Raw genomic sequence first — 24,748 nt, forward strand, 5'->3', positions numbered from 1 at the left:
GTGATAAAAGAAGCCAAGCTAAAGTCTGTATTGGAAGATTTCAATACTTTTTCATTGCTATCATAGGAATGTCCACATTTAAGCAGGGAGCAGGCTCTTTTTTTCATTATTTTCATTATTAATTCTACTTCTTGTCATTTACTCACAGAAAGCTGAGATATTCCTCATCACTGCTCAAGGTTGTGAATAGAATGCACATACATACAATCACATACAAAGATATCTGAGTCAGTAGACTGTATTAATAGATTGCTATTGAAAAAGTAGAACAACCTCATGTAATGAAACTTTGAAATGTATGGGCATGGATTCCTTAATTATGTACATCACTACAAGTACTGTCTAGCTTAATAAAAAATATGTATATACTGTATATTATAATATATTTTTTTAAATTAAATTTACATTTTCAAAATAGATTTTTAGGTACAACTTATCTGGATCTCTTTTTCTTAATATGCCTAGTTTATCAAAAGTGAATCAGACTCGTAGAAGCTAGCAAATCGCCATCATAGGATCTTTTCAAAAGATATGGTTGTCTTTATTTGACAGTCTGTGGCTATCACATTACCTAAAATCTTAAGTATAAATGAAAACTGAAAGTAATAACTGTGAGAAAATATATTAAGACCTATTCTTTGACTGTATGACACCAAAACATTGCAAATGTTTACACACATACAGTGGTTACGGAAAGTATTCAGACCACTTTATATTTTTCACTTTTTGTTTCATTGCAGCCATTTGGTAAATTCAAAGAAGTTAATTTGTTTTCTCATTAATATACACTCTGCATCCCATCTTGTCAGAAAAAAAACAGAAATGTAGAAATTCTTGCAAATTTATTAAACAAGAAAAACCGAAATATCACATGGTCAGAAGTATTCAGACCCTTTGCTCAGACGCTCATAGTTAAGTCACATGCTATCCATTTCCTTGTGATCCTCCTTGAGATGGTTCTACTCCTTCATTGGAGTCCAGCTGCATTTAATTAAACAGATGGGACTTGATTTGGAAAGGCACACACCTGTCTGTATAAGACCTCATAGCTCACAGTGCATCTAAGACCAAATGAGAATCATGAGGTCAAAGGAATTGCCCAAGGAGCTCAGAGACAGAGTTGTGGCAAACACAGATCTGGCTAAGGTTACAAAAGAATTTCTGCAGTACTCAAGGTTCCTAAGAGCAAAGTGGCCTCCATAATCCTTAAATGGCAGACACTTGGGACCTCCAGAACTCTTCCTAGACCTGACCATCAAGTCAAACTGAGCAATCATGGGAGAGGAACCTTGTTGAGAGAGGTAAAGAAGAATCCCAAAATCACTGTGGCTGAACTCCAGAGATGCAGTAGGGAGATGGGAGAAAGTTCCACAAAGTCACCTATCACTGCAGCCCTCGACCAGTCAGGCCTTTATGGCAGAGTGGCCTGACAGAAGCCTCTCTTCAGTGCAAGACATATGAAAGCCCATGTAAAGTTTGCAAAAAACACATGAAGGACTTCCAGACTATTCTCTGGTCCGAATAGATGAAGATATAACTTTTTGGTAATTATTCTAAGCGGTATGTGTTGAGAAAACCAGGCACTGCTCACCACCTGCCCAATACAATCCCAAAAGTGAAACATGGTGGTGGCAGCATCATGCTATAGGGGTGTTTTTCAGCTGCAGGAACATGATGAGTGGTTGCAATTGAAGGAAAGATGAATGCAGCCAAGCACAGAGATATCCTCGAAGAAAACCTATTAAAAAGTGCTCTGGACCTCAGACTTGGCCAAAGGTTCACCTTCCAACAAGACAATTACTCTAAGCACACAGATAAAATAACAAAGGAGAGGCTTCAGAACAACTTTGTGACCATTCTTGACTGGCCCAGCCAGAGCCGTAACCTAAACCCAATTGAGCATCTCTGGAGACCTGAAAATGGCTGTCCACCAACATTCACCATCCAACCTGATGGAACTGGAGAGGATCTACAAGAAAAAATGGCAGAGGACCCCCAAATCCAGGTGTGAAAAACTTGTTGCTCATTCCAAAGCAGACTCATGGCTGGACTAGCTTAAACGGGTGCTTTTACTCAATACTGAGCAAAGGGTCTGAATATTTATGACCATGTGATATTTCAGTTTTTTTTACTTAATAAATTTGCAAACATTTCTACATTTCTGTTTTTTTCTGTCAAGATGGAGTGCAGAGTGTTCATTAATAAGAAAAAATGAACTTTTTTGAATTTACCAAAAGGCTGCAATGAAACAAAGAGTGAAAAATTTAAAGGCGTCTGAATACTTTCTGTACCCACTGTATTTTTTTTTTTGCAAAATTTTCAAAGTATTGATCTTTTACATCGCTCTCACTACTCTTTTCAAAGTGACGATAGTTAGTTTGTAAATGAGCTGCCCAACAGATAAATGATTTGGACATTTTTCAAAAGTAGAAAAATAGTTGCAATTTGACTCCAGCAGGAAGTGGGTGTGAAAAGTCAGTAAAAAGGTTTTCGTAAATGTTATTTTTAAAAATGCACCAATTTGATAAAACATCATATGATAGTTTGATAAATTAGTTGCAAATAATGACAATGAAGCCTTCAAGGAAAATTAACTTTAAAAAATCTTCTCATAATTAGCTATGAGCGAACCTGAAAGTTAAAGTTCCGGGTTTGTATCAGACATCGGTTGTCCGGGGATCAAACTTTAACACAATCATTTTAAAAAATGTCTTTGTCCAAATTCAGAGTTATAGCGCTGTATTTATGCTAATATAGCTTGATGGAAGAATGCAGCACAGCCAAACAACAAGCGTTATTGCATGCTGTGAACAATAAAGAAAAGAAAAGGAAGTGGCCTCCTGCCTATATTTGATAACCACCACAGGTGTAGAAGGTATAGCAGACAGCTGCATGTTGCATGTTGCAACCCTCAGCTATCTGCTTTAACTGGGCTGGTTATGAAAAACTCAAACACTGAAATAATAATGTCATGGAGATCTAAACAAGTAAATAGATAATATCTTCATGGTAAACAACAGCCTATTTAAAGAAATTCTGCCAGAAGATTTTTCTGCATTCGAGAGCAGGACAATGTATGGGCAAAGACCAATGATGAGCAAATACTAAAATATTAAGGGTCTGAATTATTCGGCTCCCATACTTTGCACTATTTGTGTATTCATCACGAAATACAAATCAAATGGAATTCATGGGAAACTTGAATCATTTTCAGGAAGACCCTCCCAGAATGTCTGGCAGGGCTGTAAAAATGCTAAAAAAAGATGGGAAAGTGCTGAAATTTAATGAGAACCGCATGGAGAAGATGCCTGGATACATCTCTGAATCACAGGTTGCTTTTGAGAACAATGTTGTAAGACTATTACGCCACATTGACTTGTGATCCCCTGCCTATTTGTGATAACCAGCACAAGAAAAGTAGACCGCCACGAGCTTCAGCCCCCAGCTAGGTGCTTTATCTCGGCAGGTTATCAAAAATGGAGGCTCTCCCAAACAGTTTAAAAAAAATAAATATAAATATATATATATATATATATATATATATATACAGTACAGACCAAAAGTTTGGACACACCTTCTCATCTCTAGAACAACTGTTAAAAGGAGACTTTGTGCAGGAGGCCTTCATGGTAAAATAGCTGCTAGGAAACAACTGCTAAGGACAGGCAACAAGCAGAAGAGACTTGTGTGGGCTAAAGAACACAAGGAATGGACATTAGACCAGTGGAAATCTGTGCTTTGGTCTGATGAGTCCAAATTTGAGATCTTTGGATCCAACCACCGTGTCTTTGTAGAAAAGGTGAACGGATGGACTCTACATGCCTGGTTCCCACCGTGAAGCATGGAGGAGGAGGTGTGATGGTGTGGAGTGCTTTGCTGGTGACACTGTTGGGGATTTATTCAAAATTGAAGGCATACAGAACCAGCGTGCCTACCACAGCATCTTGCAGCGGTATGCTATTCAATTCCGTTTGCGTTTAGTTGGACCATGATTTATTTTTCAACAGGACAATGACCATAAACACACCTCCAGGATGTGTAAGGGCTATTTGACTAAGAAGGAGAGTGATGGGGTGCTATGCCAGATGACCTGGTTTCCACAATCACCAGACCTGAACCCAATCTAGATGGTTTGGGGTGAGCTGGACCACAGAGTGAAGGCAAAAGGGCCAACAAGTGCTAAGCATCTCTGGGAACTCCTTCAAAACTGTTGGAAAACTATTTCCGGTGACTACCTTTTGAAGCTCATCAAGAGAATGCCAAGAGTGTGCAAAGCATTAATAAAAGCAAAAGGTGGCTACTTTGAAAAACTTAGAATATAAGACATATTATCAGTTGTTTCACACTTTTTTAAGTATTCCATTCCACATGTTTTAATTCATAGTTTTGTTGCCTTCAATGTGAATCTACAATTTTCAGAGTCCTGAAAATAAAGAAAACTCTTTGAATGAGAAGGTATGTCCAAACGTTTGGTCTGTACTGTAAATATATATACATATATAAAACTATAAATACCTAATTACAAAACCAATGTGGGCTCCTGCCCATTTTGATAACAAGTGCAGATAAAGCAGACAGCTGGGTAGTAGTATTCTCAGGTTTGTAAGGTCCATGGTTATTGTTCCCTCCCCAGCATAAAAATTTCAACCCATAGCTGCCCCACAATTGGCACATCCATTAGATGCATCAATTGTGACACTTTACCCAGCTTATCCTGATTAAGTGGCTTGGGGCTGAACTTGATCCCAGAGCCCGAAAACTATTGGAAGTCACTAACTGGAGAGTTCGGAACTCCACCCACGTACAGCCAGGCATAAACAGAACAAGAGTGTTTTTTTGTTGTTGTATACACCAGATTCGAAAACATTATTTTTACCCCCAGTGAAAGCCGTTCAAAGACTGCAAGTGGCTCCCACTGGGCCAAGCACTGAACTAAGAACTGATTTTTTTTAAGTCCTTGTTTCATGTGAACCCTTAAACTTTACAGTTCTGGATCGCTAATCTCTAATTGCTATGACAGCACAAGCCTGCTTAACTCTCCCACACATAGGAAAAGATAGAAAATCCAGCATGGCAGCCGAACCTTGCTGCGATCTGTGGGAGAAAGAATGAATAAATCAACTATAGGTCAAGAATTCCTTTTATTTATTTTTTACACTGTTCACCATGCGTTAAAAGTGATTAGGAGGCTTTATTCTCTGAGTTGGTGTAATTACAGCGATACTAAATTTATATCTTTTTTTATGTTTGGCTACTATCACACACTAAAAAATGCTTTCTTTACTTCTCTGCCTGAAGTTCACAGCGGGCAGTCATACTCTATGGTGCTCACTGTGAATTTAGATGTAGTAGAGCTAGAAGCATCGTGGGAGTTTATAGTGTGAATTTCGTTGGACCTGGGTCGTTTGGGGGTTAATAAAGGGGTGAAAAGGGGTTATTTGTATTTTATTTGGAAAAAACGTTTTTTTCCGGTGTTTCTGTTTATTTTTACTTACAGATTAGTAATGCGGGTGTCGAAGAGCCTCCCCATCACTAATCCAAGGCTTAGTGGCAGCTGTGGGCTGACATTAACCCCTTATATTACCCCAATTACCACCACACCAGGGTAATCAAGAAGAGCTGGGTAAAGTGCTGGGACAGTCGCATCTAATGGATATGGCAATCCTGGGTGGCTGTAGGCTTGTATTTTTAGGTTGAGGGGCTCCCAACCTGAAAATACCAGCCTCCAGCTGTTGGGCTTTATCTTGGCTGGGTAGCAAAATTGGAGGGAACTACACGCTGATTTGTTAAATTACTTATTGAAATAATCTGTTAAAAAAAGCTGCATATGGTTCCTTTTGTTTTGATACACAACCAAGTAAAGCACATGGCTGGTGGCAGCAGCCTGTAGCCATGGGCTTTATCTGTGCTGGTATCAATACAGGGGGACCTTACGCCAATTGTTTTATTTATTTACTTATCACCAGTCTAAGGACACACACAGCGTGTGTGATTCCAACCAATCACATACACAGTCTCAGAGGGTGGCGGCGTGATCCAACAGCAAGCAATCACAGACACCAGTGGAATGGGAAAGCAGTGGATATGTATTAGATATAATTATCGGACCCGGGAGTAGGGACATGGTAAGTAAGTACTGGTTGAACCCTTTTACTTCTTTTTTAACAGTGGAAAATCACAGCCATACCAATACTTGACATGGCTGCAATGGACAGGGAGAGGATGATTTTTGCCATTCGATCTTTTACCGATCCTTGGCAAGATTGCTGACTTTTACAGTAAATGCTCGAATATCCGCTCCCGATTCGATCCAGCCAAAGATTGTTGATTTTAACATTTTCCAATCTTTGCTGATCAAAATCACTCATCTCTAATTCTAATAGTTATAGCTTTTTATTTTTCTGAGGAAGGAGCTGAATGGAGGCAAAATTATGTTTTACACAATACCATTCTGTTTTCATGCAACGTTTGGAACGCTTATTATTCCATATTTTAGCTGCAGTACGTTTTTACATAAATACATGTATTTCTTTGTATAATAAAAAAAAAATATTTTTTTTGTTCTTCATTTTGTGATTTTCTTATATAGATTTACAAATTTTTAAAACGTTTTTCTAACTTTTTTTAAAAAAAATGGATGGCACATAATCTTTACCCTGCCCTGATGTCACTTATGGGACACGGTAATCAGGGGTAAGCCCATCTAGACTGGCCCTCAGACTATCGGCCCTAAACTGTCCCTTATTCCAGAGGTAGGCTCGATGGTAGTCAGGTCTGGACCATCAGCATGGCTCTAACTAATCAGCAGCCCTAAGTTTTATACCCCCTCTCTCCCACCCCCCTGGGGAGGGCTGGTAAAGGAGTAAAGAATCCCACAAATACCGTCAGACAGGGGAAAACCAAAGCTCAAACTCACTGCAAGCACACACAGGGGAAGAGACAATACATGCTCAAGGAGAAAGAAAGCACAGTAAGGAAATTAACAACAAGGATATTTCCACAGCACACCAAATAGAATACAACTGTTCACCAACAATTGGGTCACCACGCACAAATACCAATAATTCTGGAGCAGAGCTAGAGCTATGTGAGGCTAGTTTCCACCATCTTTTAAATGGTGGAGGTGGCTGTGATAGGACATCAGCAACCTGTAACCCTAGCAGCCATTCAACAGCCAGCAGTAATTAACTCGTGCTAAAACAAAGACCAGAGAGCACAAAACAGTCAACACCCAACTGACTGAGCAACTAAGAAACATCCGGTTGCCTGCCAGACTCTGCAATGTTAATAGAGTTTGATGTCACCATGACACCTGATCACTGATCTAATGCTCTGCAATGCTTTTACATTGCAAGACATTAGATCAGTAACTGACCGACAGGCAGGAGACCTGTCAGGTCCTGCTCTAGGCAGAATCTCCCAAGCCTCCATACCTGGTTGACCCCAAAGTCAATATTTAGCCTGGGGTCACCATGGAGATCATCAGCACTACGCAGTCACAGTTGCATTGTTCTGATCGAAGAAGAGAGGGAACCCTCTTCCTCTGCTATGCCAATCAATGTTGCTGACACTATTGACAGTGGCATCAAAGTGGTTGAATGCCTGCAATTGGTGCTAGCCCCGATTGTGGGCATTAAAGCAGGTTGTCAGCTATGAAATATAGCTGACACCTGCTGATGATTTCACTGGCACCGAACAATCATACCTGTACTTTGAGAGGGAATGCACCTCCTGTGGTGCTGTACAAGTTTGGCGGATGTTGTCAAGGCGTTAAAAATATGAAAAAACCCATAAAGGTTCAAATCCCTCATTTTGCCCTACTATAAATAAAACAATTAAAAATATAAAATTACACATTTAATATTGCTGCATTAATAAAAGTCTGATCTATCAAAATATATAGTAAATAAATCCAATCGGTAAACATTGTAATCAGAAAGAAAATTTAAACTCCAGATTTACATTTTTTTGGTCGCCACAACATTGCAATAAAATGCACTAACAGGTGATCAAAACATCTTATCTACCCCAAATTAGTACCAATAAAAACATCAGCTCAGGAAACAAAATAAGAAGTCTACACACATCCCCATATCCTGAAAATTAAAAAAGTTAAGGGTCTTAGAATATGGTGACACAAGCAAAATGTTTCTTTCGTTGCAAATTTCATTTTTTTTTCACTACTTAAATAAAAAAAGAATATACGCGTATACATGGTTGGTATCTATGTAAGCATATTAGTCTGGAGAATCCAATGAACTTTTTCCAATTTTCCAGAGCATTACATGGTAAAATGAATGCTGTCATTCAAAAGTACAACTCCACCAACAAAAAAAACAAGCCCTCATATAGCTATGTTGACAGAAAAATAAGAAAGCTAGGACTCTTGAAAGAAGGGAGGGAAAAAAATAACAGCAAAAAAAATGTAAATTTGCTGCTGTTTGAAAGTGTTAAAAAATAAAAAAAACTGGGCCAAAAATGGTTATTCTAAGTTAAAGGTGCTCAAATTTATTCTAGTGGAACTAAATTCCCTATGAGCTTTATAAAAATCAGCCATCTCCAGAATGCAGATTTGTTTGTAATTTTCTACACACAAGTTCATCTACTAAATAGCAAGTTGGAAAAAGATAAAAACAAAAAACCTCATGGTCACCTCCACTGTTCACTCTTATATTCTTATGTGCTTTAATCCAGACCTTCCCCGTTCTACGTGTTGATGTTGTGGCATCCGGTCATGTGCGGTGACTTTATGACAGGCACTTTTTTCCAAGACATACAGTAAGTGCATATGTGCAGGGATGTCCAGGGCCTCGTTGCAGCTGGAAGTCCTGGGCCTAATTGGGCGATGCTAAAGGTTTCAGCACACGGCACCAAGGACCATATATGGGTCAATATACAGCAAAGTTGAGTTCTTGCTTCTAAATCTTACATCTGTGGTCCCTCAAGACACTAGAGCATAATAAGAATTATTTTTTCTTTTAACGGTCTTCAGCTTGATCTTAAGACATGGGGACTTTATGGATGAAATTATTATTCCGCAGGGGGCCATGTGTAACACACCGTGGAGCACAGCATCAGAAGATACTTCCAACTGCTTTTTTATTTTTAAAATTGAGAGTTTTTGCAACAGTGAATAACATGCCAAGGAGTTAAAAAAATTATGATTCTGCAGGGGGCCATGTGTAACACACCGTGCAGCACAGCATCAAAAGGTACTTGCAACTGCTTTTTTTTTTAAATTGGGAGGATTTACAATAGTGCATAACATGCCAATGAGTTAAAAAAACAGTCTGATTCCGCAGGGGGCCATGTGTAACACACTGTGGAGCACAGCATCAATAAAGAACACTAATAGAGACTGCCTGACTAATTGTTATAGATAGTGTAGCCTCGACAGTGGTTGTGCCAGTGCATACTGTACAAAGGCTTGAAAAATATTGGCCTGGTTGATTGAGCCAAACAATTAAATCCTAGCAGCAGAACAAGTTAGATTATTCATGCAGTCTCATTAGATGATAGAAGACAAAATAGTCTTGAATGAGAGACAATGGAACTTATTTGAACTTCAGAAATACACATTTTGGGGCTACACTTATTATTGGGTCTTGTTAACAGACGGCCTGAGATACTCTGGGGCGATCCATCTATGGTTCATTTTGATCATCGTCAAACTGTCTGCTCTTTCTGTGGATAGTCGTGTGCGAGTATCTGTTATTATTGACCCCGTTGAGCTGAAAACACTCTCAGACAACACACTCGCAGCAGGGCAAGCTAGCACTTCCAAACTGTATAAGGAGAGGTCTGGCCAAATGTTGAGCTTGGAAACCCAATAGTTAAAGGGAACTGTAGACTCTGAAAGAACTCTGATATGGTCACCTACATAGTCCCTTACCATCTTACTTAAGTGTTCCCTCCTTGTCATAGTTCCCCAAACCGGTATCTGATTCAAAGTTAACGGTTTGTGGAAAATGGATCCGTTTTGGCACATTAGTCACCCGCCTGTGTTGCTCCTACTATGCGTAGCCCTCTCTTTTAATCCTGTTGCATGAGATGACATGCTACCTCTTATGCCAGCATGATCTGAGGGTAATCGTTTCATAAAGTGGTCCACTACAGCCCTCTTTAATATTTCCGTAGTACGATCCTTTTTTGCCTCGACAAGTAGCAAAGCGATTTTTTCTTTGTAGCGTGGGTAAAGGAAGGTACATAACAAGTATTTGTTGTCTGCCAAATTGTGGACTAGCCGACAGTGATGAGAAAGGCAGTATGACATGAACTGTGCCATGTGTGCCACACTCCGAACTGAAAACCTTTGTGTGTCACTGCTAAGAATACATCCTGTCTCCCTAAACCTCCTCTCCTCCTCAGTCTGTCTCTCCTCCTCTTGCTCCTCCTTAGACCATCTATGCTGGACAGCCCTGAAGTTTGGGTTGTCAATCCCTTGGTTACCAACTTCATACCATTCCTGCTCTTCATCAACCTCCTCATCGTCATCCTCATGATGCTGAGTAAAGGTGGCATGGGCTTGTTGGCTGAGGTTGTGTGGATTACAAGCAACCATTCTGAAGTCTGGATCCACAGACACCTCAGGAGCATTAACACTTTGGTCAGTCAGACCATCCAGAGAGCATTTCAATAAACAAATCAGTGGAATGGTAATGCTGATAAGAGCATCATCACTGCTCACAATGTTGGTAAAGTAATCAAAATTCTCCAAGACCTGACAAATGTCTGCAATCCTCACCCACTCTGCAGTACTTATGTCTGGTAACTGCGTCTCACTGGCATGTTCCAGCTGGAATTGGGATACTGCCCTCTGCTGTTCATGGATCTTGGCCAACATATGATAGGTTGAATTCCATCTCGTAAGGAGGTCATATATCAGTTTGTGATGTGGCAAGTATAAGCGCTGCTGCATCACTGCCAGGCCAGCAAAAGAGCAAGATGACTTGCGGAAATGGGCACTAATACGTCATACCTTGGTAAGTAGGTCTTGTATCTCAGGCTATTTTTTAAGAGAGTGGTGAACTACTACATTTACAATGTGGGCCATACAAGCTTTCCAAGTTTTAAAGCCACCACCAGATTACGACCATTATCACACATTACCATCCCTGAACGGAGGTCCAATGGTGCAAGCCACTCATCTGTCTGCTCAGCTATTGTTTTCAAAAGCTCAAGTGCCGTGTGCGATTTGTCACCAATACAGATGAGCTTCAGTAGAGCGTGTTGCCGCTTAGCCAAGGCAGTGCTGTCGCGTTCCCAGCTGGGGAATGATGTTGACGGTTGGACACCGGCAGATGTTGAGGAGGATGCACAGGAGCCAGATGAAGAATAGGAGGATGGGGATTGAGATGTTGCTGTGTAGGAGACAACTGATACTCTGATTGAAGTGGGGCTCGCTATTCTGGGTGTTGGAATTATATGGGATGTTGCCGGCTCAGACTCTGTACCAGCCACCACCAGGTTCACCCAGTGTGCCATCAGTGAGATGTAGTGTTCCTGTCCACTTTCACTTGTCCATGTGTCTGTGGTTAAGTGGACCTTCCCTGTTATGGCATTGGTGAGAGCCCGTTTGATGTTTATGGACAAGTGATTGTGGAGCGTGGGGACGGCACAACGAGCAAAATAGTGGTGGCTAGGCATAGAGTACTGATGTTCTGCCACCGCCAAAAGGTCACAGAATGCCTCTGTTCCCACAAGCCGATACGGCAACATCTCAAGGGCTATCAGTTGTGCAATATGTGCAGTTATAGTTTCTGCCCTTGGGTGCGTAACGGGGTATTTTTGCTTCTTTTCAAACTTCTGTGGTATGGACAACTGAACAGAACGCTGGGACACCAAATCGGATGTGGTCGATGATGATTGAGTGTGGCCAACATCAGGTTGGGAGAAGGAGGGATCAGCACCACCTTCTTGCACACCAGTTTGTGAAGCAGACAGCCCAAGGAAAGTGGCAGTGGTTTGAGTCTGGAAATCATGTTTTTTACCTAGAGCTGTCAACCACCTAGTGGTGTGCTTGGCTAACATATGGTTTCTCATGCTGGAGGTGCCCAAGCTGGAAGTATTTTTGCCTCTGCTGAGCTTGGTCTGACAGATTTGACAAATGGCAACTGTTTGGTCCGAAGGACTCCCTGAAACAAACTCCCACACAATCGCAGCACGGACCCTTGGACTCTGAAATTACAGGTGGTGGTGTCATGTGCACAGTTGGTTGACCTCTGGCAGTGGTCGAAACCCTATCTCTTACAGCCTTTTTGCAGACTATGGGTACATGTTTCTCTACGCTGCTGCTCTCGCAATCCATGCCACCCGTCCATGTTGGATCAGTCACCTCATCATTGACCAGCTCGTCTTTTCATTCCTGAAGATCCACATTTTTGGTAATGGAGGTTTCAGGCTGACCTAAGGGTGCTCAAAGATCTGTGCATCACTGCGCACCATGGTCTCACGTGCGTTGGTGGTGTTGCGCCGTGAGAAGCAAGAAACGTCAAAGGGTCCTGTATACAGTTTCTCAGAGTAACTTGCTTTGGGGTCTTATGTTTCCTTAGAATACTGATGTTGTGAGGAAGGAGTACCAGGCTGAGGATTCGATAGCCCAGCCTCTGGGCTACTCAAGTCTGTCTGTGTGGACCCTTGGGATTTTCTACTCGACAAGTAACTGGAGGAATTTTCTGCCGGCCAACTTGTTACCTGTTTCCACTGTTCAGGGCGCAAGAGTGGTTTCCCCCCGTGGAACAGAATATTGGGATAGGAAGGCAGAGGTAGATAAAACAGGAAACTTTTTCATCCCATCCCTATGAGTAATTTTCTGTCTCTGTGGGTGCCGGTTTGCACTGCTGTTGCTGGAGCATATGTTGATTATATTGCTACGTTATCTATCAAGGATTGATCTGCCCTATGACGGCTATAGCCTCCACTGTTATATACAGTATATGTACATTGATAAAGAATATGCTCCTTCTCAGTTGTGCTAAACATGAGCATAATCTATATTATATTTAATAATATTGATGAAATATTTTTGCCCAAGGGAGAGTGGTCTATCCATTATATGCAATGTATGGGTCTCCTACATTGCTATAAAGTGTGCTACTGAACAATTGTGTTAGGACATCTTCAAATTACATACTGGCCTACTTTTTGGTCATTTGTTGCACTGTTCAACTGGATATTGTCAATAATTTTGTATGTATATCCAAATATGTCTTCTACCTTTTTCACTGCGGTGATGTAATCCGCTTTGCCTTACCCTCTCTACCTTTCTGCACTAGTTAATAAAAGCAATTTTTGAACCATAGGATCGCCTACTCTTCTTTGTTTGTGTGACATGTCAGTTTCTAGCAATTCGGTTCATATATTGTAGTCCTCTTCTGCGTAGCATATGATAATACATTGTTTGGGTTATGTTGCATATTGTATGAAATATCCTCCATTTGGCAGCAAGTATACCAAAGGTACATTCTACATATGTGCGAGAAACCTTAAGTCTACTGTTAAATTGGGCTCTACTAGAATCAATTCCCCGTCTGGGGAATGGGCGCATTATGTGTGTGGATAATGTGAAGCCCTCATCAGCCACCATTATATATGGGACTGGAGGACCGGAAGTTCCAGGCAGTGGTGAGGGTGGTGGTAAATCTAATTCCATTGAGACTAAGTGTCTAGCCAATCTGGATGATCTAAATATTCGTGCGTCTGAAGAACTTCCATATGCTCCTATGTCCACATAAATAAAATTTATAATTAGTATCAACTAAGGCTAAAATCACAACAGAAAAATACTTATGGAAATTAAAATATCTGGAGCCTGAATTTGGTGGCTTTTTAACTCTAATATGCTTCCCGTCCAATGCCCCTATACAGTGTGGGAAATTAGTAAGTTCCTGGAAGCCTTGGGCTATGTCCATCCAGGTTTGTGTTGTTGGCTGTTGCATTACTTGGTTTTTAAGATGCTCCCATAATGCATCACACGTTTGTCTGACGATTCCACTTATAGTTGATTTGCCCAGTAGAAAATCGAAATGGAGAGCACCATATGACATTCCAGACGCCAAGAAACTATCTCATAAAAGAAAAGTAATTTAGTTTTGTTTTTATATACATGCTAAAGTCTGTTTAGCCTGCCGCAATAGGTTTACATGAGTCAACATATGTCGACATTACATATTTAGATCCTTACCACTCATATGATTTTATAGGAGAAGGTTAAATTTAAATTTAAAAAATCATGTGTTGCCATCATATATATTATTTTTCATTAAAAAACAAGAACATGATGACCTTCATTGTCTAATATTTTCACCCACATTTTTGGTTGAGTATAGTATGTGTGGGATCACCAATGATATAGTTGGTCATTTTGTTAGTAATGTACACATATCGTACACTAACACATACACATTTTCACATTACATGCCTATAATAATTTTACACAAGCGACCGTAACGTCACCAACAATTTCTTCAGGTGAAATACATAGACGCATGCATGTATCCTGCAGTAAGAGGTGAGGGCTGAGAATTTCCAGGATGGCATCAAAATTCTCCACACTTAGTCTGCAATATGTAGTAAATTTTGCCGGATATCTCCTTAATTCGCCATAAAGGCAATAGAAATGTCCATAAGTATGACGCATAAGCACAATAGGGTGAATCCACAATCTTTTTTCTGGAATTTCAGGAGACTGTATTATCTGTCTCCGTAAGCCAAAACGTCCAGATACAAGCCATGCCGGAAAAAGTAGAGCCTCATTAAAAATTGACATTTTGAAGGCGCATCCAAACCCCACTCTAGTATAGTACACCAACTCAGACACAGGTGATTAGTTTTTTTATATTGTTAACCTAACAAATGAACACAGCAGCAACTTCCAGCTACACATACTAGCAAAACAGATGGCATACGGATGGAATACGAATTACAGACGGACTACAAACACGAACACACGCACATCTCATACGGACATATGGATGACACACGCATCACACACGGAGCCAGAAAGCGGATGTTAAAAACGCAACATGGACATGAAATATGGTACGCCTAACACGTACGAGATTTACACGCACGTGTGAAGGGGGCCTTAGTAGAAGGAGGCCACTATCTAGGTTCTGTGAGATATGAATGAAACACCAGGATGCTAGCTTGGTGCTATGATGGTATTTGGCTTCAGGCAGAAGTAGAGCCACTGACACCGACTATAAATAAAACATTTGTAACACTGACACTGTGTTTTAATAAGAGCAGGCCACTATCTAGGTTCTGTATGATATGAAACAAACATCAGGATGCTAGGTTGGTGCTATGATGGTATTTGGCTTCAGGCAGAACTACAGGCCATGACAACAATTATTTGGTTTTTTTTTTACACTTACACTTGTTTTTTTTAGCAGTAGGGTACTATGGAGTTTATGTACGCTATGAAGCCAACACAAGGACACAACTGTGCTGGTATGAATTGAGATGGCTGACAGGTACTACACTACACCTGAACCCGTTGTTTTGGAACTTTTGGGAAGTTTTTTAGGAATTTGCAATACCTATCCTTAGTAGAACATACACAAGGGATGTAGCAGTGCTGGGATTGTTGATTAATTAGTAGCAGATGTCAGGACAGCTTTAAATCTCTCCTTGCCTATGAAAAACCTCTCCGTATATCAGACACTGCACTAACATACTGTATGCAGCACTAATAAGAGGATTTTTTTTTTCTTTTAAAGATGGGTTGCTCTCACCTACAAGGCACTACACTAACACTGGCCCTATAGCTGGGTCCACATTCACTTTTTTGCAGCTGCTAGCAGCTACTGAATACTGGCTTCAGTCCTTAGAAGGACTATTTAGGAGTTTGCAGCACGAACGCTATCACTTACAAGGCACTGCACTGTCACTGGTCCTATACCTGGGTTCGCATTCACAGATTTGCGGTCTGGCGATTTAAGGAGCTTCTAGCAGCTAATGGACACTGTCTTCAGCCCTTTGAAGGACTATTTATTAGTTGGATCTACGAACGCTCTCCTGCACACAATACAGTCTATCTACACCGCCAGCTCCCTATGGCTGCGTGTTCACAAAATGGTCGCTGGCTTATGTTGCCCCTATGACGCTGTGAGCCCAAGCCAATCACAGTAACACCACAACAAAGATGGCTACAGCATTACTGTGAGGACAAGCAACATTAGATGTGTTCATTGGCTGGAAAACAGGCACCAGGAAGTCAGAAATGAAAATGAAAGTATCGGAGCGGATGCTGTTTTATTCGTCAGATACTGAATGGTGCGAATATCTTGTTATCTGTCAGATATCGAATAGTGGCAAATACATTCGCTCATCGCTAGTGATTATGTCTCCCTCCCTAACTGTGTTGGCGTGGTACACACACAGATACAGTTTTGAATAGCAGTCGCTCTGAGTGGGCCCATCCCTTTTAACCTGGTAGCTACACTACTGGTATGGAGCTAAATAACATATTAGTATTTAAAACATTATATTAACTTTCCAAAGAAAACATGTCCAGTCTTTGTGTATACAAGATCATATATAACATCGTATTCAATTTTCCATATGTCTTGTTCTTAGTGGGTCTTTTCAGGTTTTTACTTTCCCCTTTGCAATTCTATTCCCCCTTTACTGTAGACTGTGCATTACAATCAGATACAGATGCTTTGTAATTAGTCACTAGTTTGAAAATATGAATTGAGGAAGACAAAGACAAACAGGATTTGTTTTGCATCATCAGCTTCCCAACTTTTCCTTCCTAAAGGCACATGGCTGGTTACCCTATTGATTGTCTGGAGATAGGACTCAATATGTGCAAAATATTTTCCACCCTAAGGATTTTAAATACTCAAATAGTTTTTTGCTGTATTAAATTAATTAATATATATTTATCATTTGAGCTGTGAGTCATTTTATACTGTAATCTGTAAACTTGACTTTTTTTCAATGGTTAGAAAAAGATCTGTGGCAAAACACAAAAGGAAAAACACCATATTTTTATCAATTTGTGTTTGAAAATGAAATGCCCCTAAACTTTTAAAAATGCACAATGCAAAAAAATATAAGTTTGATAATATAAGTTCAATGCCTTTATAATAATTTTATTTCAAACATTAAGGAATTGTCTAGAGGATGTGAAATGCTTGAGAAATAGCTCCACTGTCATTTTGTGGGCCAATCCTTGCCATCCACATGCAGTTTTCACAAGATTATCGAACATGCTCATCATACTTGTTGATTGTATGATGGTCCAAAATCCACAATGTTCTTTTCCATTAAATGTTAATGGTGTTATAGAACCCCACTTGCATGGCAGGTTGTGAGTAGGCTAAAATGTTCCAACAATTGAATGTACCCAAAATTTTGCAAATAAAATAGTTGTATGTAATAGAATTTATTACTATGGGATATTTTTTTCATTTTGTTGAAGTATACAGTATATTAACATATACAGTAGGTAAAATAAGTGTTTGATACATTATTGATTTTGCAAGTTGTCCCACCTACAAATAATGGAGAGGTCTATTATTTCTATTTTAGGTAGACAATGGTGTCAAACAGAATCCCCCCAAAAATACAGAAAATCACATTAATCACAAAATGATTAATTTGTATTTTATTGTATGAAATAAGTATTTGATACCATAGAAAAACAGAACTTAATATTTGGTACATAAACCTTAGCAATTAAAGGACTCATACACAGCAGTAGGGATTTTTGCCTACTCTTCCATTTAGATCTTCTCCAGATCTTTCAGATTTCAGAGCTATTGCTGGGCAACACAGAGTTTATCACTCCAAAGAGTTGGGTCTGGAGATTGGCTAGGTCACTCCAGGACCTTGAAATGCTTCTTATGTTGCCACTCCTTAGTTGCCCTGGCAGTGTTTTCTAGCCATTGTCATGCTGGAGACTCAGCAACAACCCATCGTCAATGCTCTTACTGAGGGAAAGAGGTTGTTGGTCAAAATCTTGCTATTCATGACTCCATCCATCCTCCTCAGTCATCCTGTGTCCTTTGCAGAAAAAACACCTTCAAAGTATGATGTTTAATCCCCATTCTTCATGTTTGGGATGGTGTTCTTGGGGTTGTATTCATCCTTATTCTTCCTCCAAACACGGTGAGCGGAGTTATACCAAAAAATTCTATTTTGGTCTCAGCTGACCACATGACGTCCCATGCCTCCTCAGGATCATGCAGATGGTCATTGGTGAACTTCAAATGGGCCTGGACATGTGCTGGCGAGAGCAGTGGGATCTTGCGCACCGTGCATGATTTTAATTCATGATGGTGTAGTGTGTTACCAACAGTAATTTTTTAGACTTTGGTCCCAGCTCACTTCAGGTCATTGATCAGATCCTGCTGTTTAGTTCTTGGCTAATTCCTGACATTTCTCAGAATCATCCTTTCTCCAAAAGGCGAGATCTTTGATGGAGCCCCAGACCGAGTAAGATTGACAGTCATCTTGTGTTTTTTCCATTTCCTAATAATTGCACCAACAGTTGTTGCCTTCTCACGAAACTACTTGCCTATTGTCCTGTAGCCAATCCCAGCCTTGTGGAGGTCTACAATTTTGTCCCTGGTGTCCTTAGACAGCTCTTTCTTCTTGGCCATGGTGGTAGGGTTGGAGTGTTATTGTTTAAGTGCGTGGACAATGTCTTTTATACCAGTAACAAGTTCTAACAGGTGCAATTAATACAGGTAATGAGTGTAGAGTTGGAGGGGTTCTTATTAACAAAATTTCAGGTCTGTGAGTGCCAGAACTCTTGTTGGTTTGTAGGTGATTCAATACTTATTTCATGCAATAAAAAGCAAATTAATTTGGAATTTGTTTTGTAGATTCTGTCTATCACAGTTGAAGTGTAGCTTTGATAAAAATGACAGACTTCTCCATTCTTTGTAGGTGGGAAAATTTGCAAAATCAGCAGTGCATAAAAATACTTATTTTTCCAACTGTGCCATATATTTAGTTAATATTTGCCAATAAAAAACTCTAGTGGCATATATTGTTCTCATTATTTCTATATTAGTTTATGGACTTTCCAAGAGCATACACCAAATTATGAACAAGTCCAAAACAAATCTAAAAAATAAAACACTTTTATTTCTTATTTTTTATATGAATTCAAGTCTAATAAATGGTATTACCACTTAGATATTTGTATTAAGCCCCAACACAACAGCACTGAAAGAATTACAATATTCAATTATTGTTTCATTTGACAAGAAGAGTGAGAATACCAGACGAAACAGATTTAACATACCATCAACAGCACAACATGAGAAAGGTACAACTTCATCCATAATAGTTCTTGTCGGACAGCTTATAAAATAAACATATAGAACCATTTTATCAGTGGCACCTACAGAAGCCATATGTCATCCAGTGTTTGCAGGTCTTCCAGATCACACCCATCCTTCATAATGATAGCATCAGTGGAGAAGTCTTTTGATGGATTTATGTGTCAGAGAACATTTCTCTGCTTTTTCAATCCAGTTAATGAGATTAGTTAAACTGTTTTTCTCTTCTCCCATCTAATGAGAATTAGATAGAATATCCTGGTTTCAAAATGATTTAGTCACGGGAAGCTTCCATTAGTCTTTTTTTGATTGCTGTCAAACTATGGAAAATTGTAATATTAGCTTTCTATTTCTCATCATCATCCATACTTTAGCTGCTGGTCTTATGTCAAATGAGGTGGGAAGAATCCGGAGGTGTGGGTAAGACAGATATTTTTCACACTGAGGAAGACAAATAGTAATGGCATTGTGGCATTTGGAAAGGTGAATAGACAAAGACTTGTTACTGCTAGAGAACAATTGCATTGCAAGCCATTTATTTTAGTGCACAGTAATTATATAAAAAGAAAGAGAGCAAGTGGCCTTCTGAACGGAAGCTGAAGTGTCGTGCGCATTAGAAATGTTCATCTTTCTGCAAAGGAATAACCTACGTAATCACTATTTTGACAATATAGGATAAAAATATGCTCTATCAGTTATAAGCCTTTGAAACAAATATCTTCAAATCCATAAAGGCTGTTGTAGACTAAATTAGACAAAACGGTATGATATTATTGTATTCTAAAATTCAAAAATGAATACTTAGGAGAAGATTATTTAATTAGGAAAAACAAATAACATCAACTATATAGTGTCAGGGCCAGGTGGACGGGTAGACCCAGGAGGTGGATCCACTGGGCCGAACTCCTAGATGGTGGTAAGGGGTCCGGTAGCTGGAGCACTATAGGCAGCAGAACAGTCCGTGCATAGGAGTATAACGGAGAAGTCCCTGGGACCACAGAGTCACTGATGGTAGTCCGGGTGACGCAGCTCAGGTTCGGAAGCCGAGAAGATGTCAGGCGGGGTCCGGAACCTTTGGAGCGAGATGATGGGTCACCGCAGGGATCCGAGATGGTACGGACTGTCAGGATGGCAGATGGACAGCGTTCGGGGGTTCGGGATTCGGCAGGACCGGATGGCGAGGCAGGCACGGCTCTACAAGAGAGATAGGTGAGTATATCATAGAGACACCAGGAGACCTGACTCCTAGCTTAAGAAACACGAAGATCAGGCCCCGCCCCTTGGACATCAAACCCCTTTATACCCTGTACCTGTTTGCATCATTTCCTGTTAATGGACGCTGGCCCTTTAAGAAAGGGTCAATGACCGTGCGCGCGCCCTAATGCGCATGCGCGCGGCCCGAGTGCCAGAAGCTAGAGCAGGAAGCTGCGAGGAGGAAGCAGCAGGGCCGGGCTGGGGCTGAGAAGCCGACGGGCGCCGGGAGCGGGGACCAGGACGTCGGGGACGCGCCGGCAATGGATGCTGGAGAGCGGGGAGCGGCGGTGACCGGACCAAGGAACCGGGAAGCGAGGCAGGGGAGCCGGGGAGCGTGACAGGTGAGCCGGAGGGCAGCGCAGGGGACCCGGGAAGCGTGACAGTACCCCCCCCCCACACCCTCCTCCCCGCAACCGGGACAGGAAGGCAAGGATCAGCGGAGTACCCACATTCTCCCGGGGCTCCCAGGACCTATCCTCAGGACCATACCCAGCCCAGTCCACCAGGAAGAACTGCCGACCCCGTACGGTCTTCATGGCCACGATATCCCTTACCGTATAGATGTCGTCATCGGCAATAGGAGGAGGAGCCGAACTGGCTGCAGCGGAGAAGGGACCAAGGACAACCGGCTTGAGCAGGGAGACGTGGAAGGAATTGGGTATCCTCATCGTGGCCGGGAGCTGTAGCTTGTAGGAGACCTCATTGATCTTGTTGAGGACTTTAAACGGCCCAATGTAGCGAGGACCCAGCTTGTAGGATGGTATCTTCAATCGGACGTACTTGGAAGCAAGCCAGACTAGATCTCCAGGAGAGAAACACGGAGGGTCCAGACGTCTCTTGTCTGCGTGTCTTTTCATCCGCAGGGAAGCACGCCCAAGGGACGCCTTGACAGAGTCCCAAATGGTTGCAAAGTCACGGGCTACAGTATCAGCAGCAGGGACATCCGAAAAAGGGGATACAGGCAATGGAACGGAGGGCTGAAGTCCGTAAACGACATGGAAGGGAGAGCTGGAGGACGACTCACTGATGTGGTGGTTATGGGAGAATTCAGCCCAAGGAAGAAGCGTGGACCAGTCGTCGTGATGGGCGTTGACATAGTGACGTAAGAAGGAGGTCAAGATTTGATTGACCCTCTCCACTTGGCCATTAGACTGAGGATGGTAGGCAGAAGAAAAGTCCAGAGTCACTCCCAGATGTTTGCAGAGCGCCCTCCAGAAGCGGGAGGTGAACTGAGTTCCTCTGTCGGATACGATGTGTGATGGAAAGCTATGCAAGCGGAAGATATGATGTATATAGGCATCCGCGAGTTCCTGAGCAGAGGGCAGTCCAGCCATAGGGACGAAATGAGCCATTTTAGAGAACCGATCCACCACGACCCATATGACTGTGTGTCCGGAGGACAATGGCAAGTCCGTAATAAAGTCCATCGCTATGTGTTGCCACGGAACTGAGGGTATCGGCAGAGGCAGAAGACGGCCATATGGCAGGTGTTTGGGCGTCTTGTTCCTGGCACAAGAGGAGCAGGCAGAGACAAAAGCAGCGACGTCCGTGCGAAGGGATGGCCACCAGTAATGGCGTACAATCGCACCCCATGTTCTCTTCTGGCCAGCATGACCGGCTGTTTTCGAGGCATGACCCCAGTGTAACACTTTTTGCCTGTCAGTATCAGAGACATAGGTCTTCCCGGGCGGTATCTGGGCCAGGGTGACCGGAGCCACCGGAATGATTTTGCTAGGACAGATGATGGGTTGGGTAGTCTCCTCCTCCTGCTCCATGGGCATGAAAGACCTGGACAAGGCATCAGCGCGTACGTTCTTGTCCGCGGGTCGGAAATGGAGCTGGAAATCAAACCTGGCAAAGAATAAGGACCACCTGGCTTGCCGTGGGTTCAGTCGCTGGGCGGACCGCAGGTATTCCAGGTTCTTGTGGTCCGTGTAAATAATCACGGGGTACACTGCTCCTTCCAGAAGGTAGCGCCATTCCTCCAGAGCCAGTTTGACTGCCAATAGCTCTCGGTCACCGATGGTGTAGTTGTGTTCAGGCGCTGAGAAGCTCTTGGAGAAGAATCCGCAAGTTACCATCTTCCCGGAGGAGGACTTCTGCATGAGCACTGCTCCGGCTCCCGAGGAGGAGGCATCCACCTCCAAGGTGAACTGTCGGTTTAACTCCGGACGGTGGAGTACAGGAGAGGAGGCAAATGCCCGCTTCAGAGAGCCAAACGCGGCGTCGGCCACAGGTGACCAGTCCTTTGGATTAGCCTCCTTCTTGGTCAAAGCGGAGAGAGGAGCAGTCAGAGCAGAGAAGTGAGGGATAAACTGGCGGTAGTAGTTGGCGAATCCCAGGAAACGTTGGATTGCCTTCAGTCCAGAAGGAGGAGGCCAGTTGAGAATGGAGGAGACCTTCTTTGGATCCATCTGCAGTCCGGTATCAGAGATGATGTACCCCAGGAAGGGGAGAGAAGACTGCTCAAAGACACACTTCTCGTACTTGGCGTACAGACGATTCTCTCTCAGTCTTTGTAGAACCAGCTGTACGTTCTCTCTGTGGGTCTGGAGGTCCGGAGAGAAGACAAGGATGTCATCCAGATACACTACCACACAGACGTAGAGAAGGTCCCGGAAAACGTCGTTCACCAGTTCTTGAAAGACGGCTGGGGCGTTACACAGGCCGAAGGGCATCACGCAGTATTCATAGTGCCCATCGCGAGAGTTGAACGCGGTCTTCCATTCGTCCCCAGAGCGGATGCGTACCAGATTGTAAGCACCCCGAAGATCCAGCTTGGTGAACACACGAGCTCCTCTAAGCCGGTCAAACAATTCGGGGATGAGCGGCAGAGGGTACTTGTTTTTTACGGTGATTTGATTCAATCCCCGGTATTCTATGCATGGGCGTAAGTCGCCCTCTTTCTTCTTGACGAAGAAGAAGCCTGCTCCAGCAGGAGAGGAGGATCTCCGAATGAATCCCCTTGCCAGGCTCTCTGTGATGTAAGTAGACATGGCCCTTGTTTCGGCTGGAGACAAAGGATATATCCGTCCTCGAGGTGGTGTAGTTCCTGGGAGCAGGTCGATGGCACAATCATAAGGACGATGTGGCGGAAGTACCTCAGATTCCTTTTTATCAAAAACGTCTGCGAAGGACCAATAGGCCGAGGGCAGTCCCGGTAGGTTCTCTGGAACCGGAGGTCGTCGGATGGGTTGTATGGTCTTCAGACACTTCTCATGGCACGAAGAGCCCCATCGGGTGATTTCGCCAGTACCCCAGCTGACTGATGGTTCGTGTGTCCGCAACCAGGGAAGTCCCAGCAGGATTTGATGGGACATGTGTGGAAGGACGTAGAGAGCGATGTTCTCGGTGTGCAGGGCACCGATACGCAGTTCGACCGGCCTGGTGATCCAGGAGATGGTGTCAGAGAGGGGTCTCCCATCCACAGAGGCAATCACTAGGGGCTTGTCGAGTGGAGTAACAGGCACCTGGTACTTGTCTACCGTGGCCTGCTGGATGAAATTGCCTGCTGCCCCGGAATCGAGGTATGCCTCAGCCGTGAACCGCGTCTCTCCCGTTGTCACTTGCACAGTCCACGTAACCGGGTCTGAGAGAGTCCCAGCACCTAGGGTGGCCTCTCCTACCAACCCTAGGCTTTGGAGTTTCCCGGCCTCTCTGGACAGGAGCGCAGCAGGTGTGTGCCCTCTCCGCAGTAGAAGCAGAGACCCTTGGCGCGCCGCTCTGCTCGACGTTGTTCAGACTGCCGCACTCGGTCGATCTGCATGGGCTCGTGGACGGGGGCCCCAGCTGTTGATGACTGAAGTACGGAGGGCTTCTGCGGAGGAGAGGAATGCCGTACCGGACGTCTCTCACGGGACACTTCCTTGGATCGCTCCTGAAAGCGAATGTCTACTCGAGTCGCTAGGGCAATCAGGGCATCCAGGGTGGTCGGTACGTCACGACCCGCCAGCTCATCTTTAATTCGCCCCGAGAGTCCTTCCCAGAAGGCGGCGGTTAGGGCCTCGTTGTTCCAGCTGAGTTCCGCAGCCAGGGTGCGAAACCGGATTGCGTATTGACCCACCGTCAGAGTCCCCTGACGTAACCGGAGAAGAGACGAAGCAGACGCGGAGGCGCGTCCGGGCTCATCAAAGGTGCCACGGAATGCCTGCAGGAACTCTTGGATGTTCGTGGTCACAGGATCCCCCTTCTCC

The sequence above is a fragment of the Anomaloglossus baeobatrachus genome, chromosome 2, assembly GCF_048569485.1.
Source record: "Anomaloglossus baeobatrachus isolate aAnoBae1 chromosome 2, aAnoBae1.hap1, whole genome shotgun sequence".
Taxonomy (NCBI): domain Eukaryota; kingdom Metazoa; phylum Chordata; class Amphibia; order Anura; family Aromobatidae; genus Anomaloglossus; species Anomaloglossus baeobatrachus.